Raw genomic sequence first — 10172 nt, 5'->3', positions numbered from 1 at the left:
TCTTCTATATTCTATATTTTTTAGTGTTTATTCTACCTTCTAATCTCTATATTCTATATTCTTCTATAATCTAACATTCTCTTGTATTCTCTATTCCATATTCTCTATTCTACATTCTATATTCTTCTATAGTCTGTAATCTATATTCTTCTACTTTCTTTATTCTTTGTTGTTCAATAGTATATATCCGATACCTTATATTCCATTTGTCCATATTCTATTTTCTTCTATGTTGTATCTTCTATTTTCTGTAGTCTGTCATCTATATTCTGTATTCTTCTATATTCTGCATTCTGTATCCTATATCTTCTATATTCTAAATTTTTGCTCTATATTTTCCTATATTCTGTATTCTGTTTGTCAATTTTCTATATTCTTCTGTAATTATACTCTACATTCTCCTATTGTCCATATTCCATATTCTTCTATACTCTATATTCTTTTTTCTTTTATATTCTGCATTGTATTTTCTATGTCCTATGTTCTTCTATATACTATATTCCTCTATATTCTATGTTCTACTTTCTAAATTCTTCTATATTCTATATTCTGTACTTTATATTCTACATTCTAAACTCTATATTCTCCTATGTTCTATATTCTTTTATATTCTCTTTCTATATTTTTACATATTCTAGGTTCTATATTCCCATACTCTGTATTCTATATTGTATATTCAAAGTTCTATGTTCTATATTCTTTATTTTTATATATACTGTATTTTTCTGTGTGGTATATTCTATGTTCCATATTCTATAGACTACATTCTGTATTCTTTTAAATTCTGTATTCTTTTATATTTTACATTCTACATTCCATAATTCTTTGTATTCTATAGTCTTTATTCTATATTTTATATTCTGTAGTCTACATTCTATATTCTAAATTCTGTATTCTATGTTCTTCAGTAATCTATATTCTTTCTTGTATAGTTTTCTACTGTGTACATTCTTCTATAATGTATATTCTGTATTCTTCTGTATTCTATATCCTAATTCTTCTATATTCTCTATTCCATATTCTGTATTCTTCAATATTCTGTATTCTACATTCTACTATACTCTTTTTCTTGTATTTTCCATACCCTTGTATATTCTATATTCTGTATTCTATGTTCTCCTATATTCTATATTTTACATTGTACATTCTATATTCCATTATTTTCTATATTGTATGATTTATAATCTTCTATATTCTATACTTTCCTGTATTCTTCACTGTATACTTTGCATTGTGTAATCTGTATTCTACATTGTACATTTTATATTCTTCTGCATTCTATATTCTAAATTTATATTCTATTTTCTTCTACATCCTGTATTCTTTATGCTATATTCTTTTGTAATGCATATTCTATATTCTTCTTTATTCCAAATCCTCTATACACTATATTGTTCTGTTTACAAAGTTCTTTTATATTCTGTATTCTATCTTCCGTGTTCTATGTTCCATATTCTATATTTTAAATTCTCTATATTCTATAATCTATGTTCTTCTATATTCTATATTTTTGTATATTCTATATTCCATACTCTGTATTCTATGTTTGATGTTCTATATTCTACGTTTTTCCACATACACTATTCTTCTATATTTCATATTCCATATTCTACATTCCGCATTGTATATCTTAAATTCTTCCATATTCTATGCTCTGTATTCTATGTTCTACTTTCTTAATTCTATATTCTTCCATATACTTCTAGTCTATATTTTTCTATATACTATATTTTTCTGTATTCTCTCTTCCATATTCTTCCTTCTATATTCTATATTCTACTATATTCTGTATTCTATATTCTTCTATATTGTAGTCTGTATTTTAAATTCTATATTCTATATTACATTATCTTCTATATTCTATAATCTATATTCTGTGTTCTTTACCTTTTATTTTATATTCTATATTTTGTATTCTACATTCTATATTCTATATTTTCTATATTACATATTCCATACTCTGTGTTCTGTATTCAATGTTCTTTTTCTATATTCTATATTTTTCTATACAATTTTCTGTATTCTATATTCTTCATTCTTTATATTTTTCATTCTTTACTCTATATTTTTCTATAGTCTGTATCATATATTTTTCTATATTGTAAATTGTGTATTTTACATTCTACATTCTATATTCCATAATCTTCTATATTGTATAATGTATATTCTCTATATTATGTATTTTTGTTCTATATTTTATATTCTATATTCTGTATTCTACATTCTGTATTCTAAATTCTTTATTTTTCTATATTCCATTGTCTGTATTCTATATTCAATGTTGTTTTCTATATTCTATATTTTTTATAATTTTCTGTACTCTATATTCCATATTGCATATTCTGTAAAGTATATTCTACATTCTATATTTTCTTATATTCCATCTTCTACATTCTATATTTAATTCTATATTCTATAATCTATATCCTTCTGTATTGTTCTTTATTCTACTTTGTACATACTCTATTCTACATTCTTTATTTAAGTCTATTCTATATTTTTCTATATTCTCTATTCCATACTCTGTATTCTATGTTCCATATTCGATGTTCTATATTTTTTATATCCTATATTCTTCTGTATTCTACATTCTATATTCCATACGCTATATTCTACATTCTGCATTTTATATTCTTCTATGTTCTGTATTCTATACTCTTCTACATTCTTATTCTACATTCTATATTCTTCTGTTGTAATCTATATTCTTCTACCTGCTATATTCCATATTGTACATTCTAAATTCTATATTCAATATTCTAGTCTACATTCTATATTCTAAATTTTTCAATATTCTTTATTCTTATCTATTCCCTATTCCATATTCTATGTTCTCCATTCTCCATTCCATTTTCTTCTATATTCTATATTCTGCATTTTATATTCTAAATTTTTTCTGAATTCTATATTCTATATTTTTATGTATATTCTACCTTCTAATCTCTATATTCCTCTGTAATCTATTCTCTTATATTCTCTATTCTTCTATATTTTGTCATCTGTATTTTTCTACTTTATTCTCTATTCTTCAATATTGTATATCTTATACCCTATATTCCGTTTGTCAATATTCTATTTTCTTCTACATTCTATCTTCTATATTCTGTAGTCTGTCATCTATATTCTTTATTCTTCTATATTCTGCATTCTATATCCTATATCTTCTAAATTTATGCTCTATGTTTTCCTATATTCTGTATTCTATATTTTTCAATATTCTACATTCTTCTATAATTATATTCTACATTCTCCTATTTTCCATATTCCTTATTCTTCTATACTCTATATTTTTCTGTATTCTTTTTTCTTTTATATTCTGTATTGCATCTTCTATGTTCTTCTATATACTATATTCCTCTAAATTCTATAGTCCATATTCTATATTCTACGTTCTAAATTCTTCTATATTCTATATTCTATACTCTACATTCTAAATTCTATATTCTTTTATATTCTATTTCTATATTCTTCCATAATCTGGGTTCTATATTCCATTCTCTGTATTTTATATTGTATATTTAAAGTTCTATGTTCAATATTCTTTATCTTTCTATATACTGTTTTTCTGTATGGTATATCCTATGTTCCATATTCTATATTCTACATTCTGTGTTCTTCTATAGTATGCATTCTATATTCTTCTGTATTTTACATTCTACATTTCATAATTTTCTATATTCTATTTTTTTTATAATCCATAATCAATACTCTTCATTTTATATTTTATATTCTGTATTCTACATTCTTTTCTTTTATTCTACATTCTATTTTCTATATTCCAAATTCTGTATTCTATGTTCTTCTATAATCTATATCCTGTATCGTATTTTTTATAGTCCTATAGGGTAGCCCGCACGCACGAGCAGGCCCGAATAGCGGAGCCCCGCAGGTGAGGAGAAGCCCGAAAGGAGAGTCCCGCAGACCCCAACGGAGAGTCCCTCAGACAAGAATAGTCTCGAAAGGAGAGCCCCGCAGGCATGAATAGGCCGGAACAGAGAGTCCCACAGGGAAGAACAGGCCCGAACGGAGAGTTCTGCAAGCAAGTATAGGCCCGAATGGAGAGTCCGGCAGGCAAGAATAGGCCCAAACTGAGAGTCCCGCAGGCAAGAATATCCCCTAATAGAGAAGCCCCACAGGCAAGACCATGCCCGAATAGCAGAGCCCCGCACGTACGAACCCAGGGAATAGCGGAACCTGCCATGCACGAACACCGGAGCTCCACAGGCACGAGCAGGCCCGAAGAGCGGAGCCCCGCACTCACGGACACACCAAATAGCGGAGCCCCGCACGCATGTACAGGCCTGAATAACGGAGCTCCGTAGGCACGAACAGGCCCGAATAGAAGAACAACCGCAGGCAAGAGGAGGAACGAAAAGATGCTCCCGTAGGCAAGATTAGGCCGGAAGAGAGAGTTCGGCAGGTAAGAATAGGCCCGAACGGAAAGTCCCGCAGGCAAGAATAGGCCCTAAAGGAGAGTCCTGGAGGCAAGAATAGGCCCGAATGAATGATCCCACAGGCAAGAATAGGACCGAACAGAGTGTCCCACAGGCATGAATGGGCCGGAATGGAAGGTCCTTCAGGCGAGAATAGGCCCGAACGGAGAGTCCCGCAGGCCAGGATAGGCCTGAACAGAGTCCCGCAGGCAAGAATAGGCCCACCTGGAGAGTCTCCCAGGCCAGAATAGGCCCGAACGGAGATTCCCGCAAGAATAGGCCCGAATAGAGGAGCCCCGCAGGCAATAATAGGCCCTAACGGAGAGGCCTGCAGGCGAAAACAGGCCGGAACAGAGTCCCGCAGGCAAGAATATAGAATGTTGAATACAGTATAAAGAATATGGAATATAGAATACACAAAAATATAGTATATGTAAATATATAGAAAATAGAAGATTGAATATAGAAAAATATAGAATATAGAAAAATTGCAAATGTTTAATATATAATGTAGAATATAGAAGATTTTAAAATGTAGCCTATACAATATGGAATATAGAATACAGAAGAATATAGCATAGAGAAAAATATAGAACATAGAACATCGAATATAGAATAGAGACTATGGTTTATAGGATATAGGAAAATATAGACTATAGAACATAGAATTTAGAATGTGGAATATAGAAGAATTTAGAATATAGAATATGGAATATAGAAGGAAATAGTACATAGAAGAAAACTAAACATAGAACACAGAACACAGAAGATAGAATACAGAATGTAAAGGAATATAGAAAATAGTAGAATATAGAATATACAAGAATATGGAATACAGAAGAATATAAACAAGAATATGGATTATAGAATATACATTACAGAAGAATATAGAATACAGAATATAGAAGAATATTGAATATAAATTTAGAATATAGAAGAATATAGAGAAGGCTATAGAAAATACAAGAAAAAGAATATAGTAGAATGTAGAATACACAATATGGAAGAATAGAAGAATTAGAATATAGAATACAGAAGAATATAGAATATACATTATAGAAGAATATACACAGTAGAAGACTATACAATACAGAATATAGATTAGACAAGAACATGTAATACAGAATTTAGAATATAGAAAGTAGAATGTAGAATACAGAAATAGAATATAAAATATAGAATAAAGACTGTAGAATACAGATTATAGAATATAGAAAATTATGGAATGTAGAATGTAAAATATAGAATACACTATATTCTTCTATTTTCAAAGTTCTTTTGTATTCTGTATTCTATCTTCAGTGTTCTGTGTTCCATATTCTATATTTTAAATTCTCTATATTCTATAATCTATGTTCTTCTATATTCTATATTTTTGTATATCCTATATCCCATACTCTGTATTCTATATTCTATATTTTTCTACATACAGTATTCTTCTATATTCCATATTCTATATTCTACATTGTATATTTTAAATTCTTCCATATTCTATGTTCTGTATTCTACATTCTAAATTCTTTATTCTATGTCCTTCCATATTCTGTATTTTTCTATATACTATAATTTTCTGTATTCTACATTCCATATTCTACATTCTTCCTTCTATATTTTATATTATTCTATATTCTGAATTCTATATTCTTCTATGTTGTAGATTCTGTATTTTACATTCTATATTCTATATTCCATTATTTCTATATTCTATAATCTATATTCTTCTATATTCTGTGTTCTTTATGCTTTATTTCATATTCTATATTTTGTATTCTCCATTGTATGTTCTTCTATATTCTATTTTTTCTATATTCTATATTCCATACTGTGTTCTATATTCAATGTTCTTTTTCTATATTCTATATTTTTCTGTATAATTTTCTGTATTCTATATTCTACATTCTATATTCTTCTATAGTCTGTACCATATATTGTTCTATATTGTATATTCTGTATTTTACATTGTACATTCTATATTCCATAATCTTCTATATTCTATAATGTATATTCTCTATATTATGTATTTTCTATTCTATATTTTATGTTCTGTATTCTACATTCTATATTATTCTATATTCCATTATCTGTATTCTATATTCAATGTTTTTTCCTATAGTCTATATTTTTTATAATTTCAGTATTCTATGTTCCATATTGCATATTCTATAAACTATATTCTACATTCTATATTCTCTTATATTCCATCTTCTATATTCCAGAATCTTCTATATTCTGTAATGTATATTCTTCTATATTCTGTGTTCTTTATTCTATATTTTATACTCTATATTCTGTATTGTACTTTGTACATACTCTATTCTATATTCTATATTTATCTCTATTCTATACTTTTCTATATTCTCTATTAATACCCTGCATTGTATACTATATTCCAAATTCCTCTGTATTCCATATTCCACATTCTAAATTCTATGTTCTTCTATATTCTATATTTTCCTTTTTTTATATTCCATACTCTCCATTCTATATTCGATGTTCTATGTTGTATATTCTATATTTTTCTCTATACTATATTCTTCTGTATTCTATATTCCATAAAGTATATTCTACATTCTATATTCTAAAATCTTCTATATTCTACATTCTGTATTCTATATTCTTCTGTATGCTATGTTCTATATTCAATCTTCCATTTTCTATATTTTTACATATACTATATTTTTGTGTATTCTATATTCCATATTCTTGATACTATATTCAACATTCTATGTTCTTCTATATTCCGTATTCCATATTCTCCTACATTCTATATTTTACATTCTACATTCTATATTCCATAATCTTCTGTATTGTATAATTTATAATATTCTATAATCTATATTCTCCTATATTCTTCATTTTATATTTTGCATTCTGTAATCTGTATTTCACATTGTACATTTTATATTCTTCTCTATTCTATATTCTAAACGTATATTCTATGTTCTTCTATATTCTGTTATCTATGCTATATTCTTCTATAATGTATATTCTATATGCTTATTTATTCCAAATCCTCTATACACTATATTCTTCTATTTTCAAAGTTCTTTTATATTCTGTATTCTATCTTCAGTGTTCTATGTTCCATATTCTATATTTGAAATTCTTTACATTCTATAATCGATGTTCCTCTGTATTCTATATTTTTGTATGTTCTATATTCCATACTCTAGTCTATATTCGATGTTCTATATTCTATATTTTTCTACATACAATATTCCTCTACATTCTATATTGCACATTTCATATTCTACTTTCTGCATTGTATATTTTAAATCCTTCCATATTCTATGTTCTGTATTCTTTTTTCTTCCATATTCTTCTATATTTTTCTACATACTATATTTTTCTGTATTCTGTATTCCATATTCTTCATTCTTCCTTCTATATTCTATATTCGTCTATATTCTGTATTCTATATTCTTCTATATTGTATATTCTGCATTTTATATTCTATATTCCATTATCTTCTATATTCTTTAATCTATATTGTTCTATATTCTGTGTTCTTTATGCTTTATTTCATATTCTATATTTTGTATTCTATATTCTATGTTCTTCTATATTCTATATTCCATACTCTGTGTTGCATATTCAGTGTTCTTTTTCTATATTATATACTTTTCTATATAATTTTCTGTATTCTGTATTCTACATTCTATACTCTATATTCTTCCATAGTCTGTATCGTATATTCTTCTATATTGTATATTCTATATTTTACATTCTACATTTTCTGTATTTTTCTATGTTCCATTGTCTGTATTCTATATTCAATTTTTTTCTATAGTGTATATATTTTATAATTTTCCATATTCTATATTCCATATTGCATATTCTGTATACTATATTCTGCATTCTATATTCTCTTATATTCCATCTCCTATATTCTGTATTTAATTCTACATTCTATATTCCAGAATCTTCTATATTCTATAATCTATATTCCTCTGTATTCTATGTTCTATATTCTATATTTTATATTCTAAATTCTACTTTGTACATATTCTATTCTATAGTCTATATTTATCTCTATTCTATATTTTTTCTATATTCTCTATTTCATACTCTGTATTCTATATTCCATAGTCAATGTTCTATATTCTATATTTTTATATACTATATTCTTCTGTATTCTACATTCTGCATTCTATATTCTTCTATGTTCTGCATTCTATACTCTTCTACATTCTTATTCTATATTCTTCACTTATAATCTATATTCTTCTATCTGCTGTATTCTATATTGTACATTCTAAATTCTATATTCAATATTCTGCAGTCTACATTCTATATTTTAAATTTTCAATATTCTTTATTCTTCTCTGTACCCTATTCCATATTCTATGTTCTCCATTCTACATTTTATATTCTATTTTTTTCTATATTCTACATTTTATGTTCTAAATTTTTCTGAATTCTGTATTCTTCTATCTTCTATATTTTTATTGTATATTCTGCCTTCTAATCTCTATATTCTTCTGTAATCTAGTACCCTTTTTTACAGTCTATTCCGTATTCTCTATTCTACCTTCTATATTCTTCTATAGTTTGTAATCTATATTCTTCTACTTTCTGTATTCTGTATTCTTCAGTAGTGTATATCCTATACCCTATATTTGTCAATATTCTATTTTCTTCTGCGTTCTATCTTCTATATTCTGTAGTCTGTCATCTATATTCTTTATTCTTCTATATTCTGCATTCATACATCTGTATCTTCTATATTCTAAATTTATGCTCTATGTTTTCCTATATTCTGTATTCTCTATTTTTCAACATTCTATATTCTTCTATAAATATATTCTACATTCTCATATTTTCCATATTCTATATTCTTCTATAATCTATATTCTTTTTTCTTTTATATTCTGTATTGTATCTTCTATGTTCTATATTCTATATACTATATTCCTCTGTATTCTATAGTCCATATTCTATATTCTATGTTCTAAATTCTTCTATACTCTATATTCTGTATTTTATATTCTTCTATGTTCTATATTCTTTTATATTCTATTTCTATGTTTTTCCATAGTCTAGGTTGTATATTCCATATTCTGTATTCTATACTGTATATTCTACATTCTATATTCTAAAATCTATATTCTACATTCTGTATTCTAAATTCTACAGTCTATATTCTTCTAGATTCTATATTCTAGATTATTCTGTATTCTATGTTCTATATTCAATCTTCTTTTTTCTATATTTTATATATACTATATTTTTGTGTATTTTATATTCCATATTCTTGATACTATATTCAACATTCCATATTCTTGTATATTCTGTATTCCATTTTCTCCTATATTCTACATTTTACATTCTACATTGTATTTTCCATAATCATGTATATTGTATAATTTATTATCTTCTGTATTCTGTAATTTATATTCTCCTATATTCTTCATTCTATAGTTTGCATTCTATAATCGCTATTCTACATTGTACATATTATATTCTTCTGTATTCTATATTCTGAATTTATATTCTATTTTCTTCTATATTATGTATTCTTTATGCTGTGTTCTTCTATAACATATATTCTATACACTTCTTTATTCCAAATCTTCTATACACTATATTCTTCTATTTTCAAAGTTCGTTTATATTCTGTATTGTATCTTCAGTGTTCTCTGTATCATATTCTATATTTTAAAGTCTCTATATTCTGTGATCTGTGTTCTTCGATGTTTTTCTACATTCTCTATTTTTGTATATTCTGTATTCCATACT

Source organism: Loxodonta africana, unplaced genomic scaffold (genome assembly GCF_030014295.1).
Source record: "Loxodonta africana isolate mLoxAfr1 unplaced genomic scaffold, mLoxAfr1.hap2 scaffold_101, whole genome shotgun sequence".
Lineage (NCBI taxonomy): Eukaryota > Metazoa > Chordata > Mammalia > Proboscidea > Elephantidae > Loxodonta > Loxodonta africana.
This window is presented reverse-complemented; position numbering follows the sequence as displayed.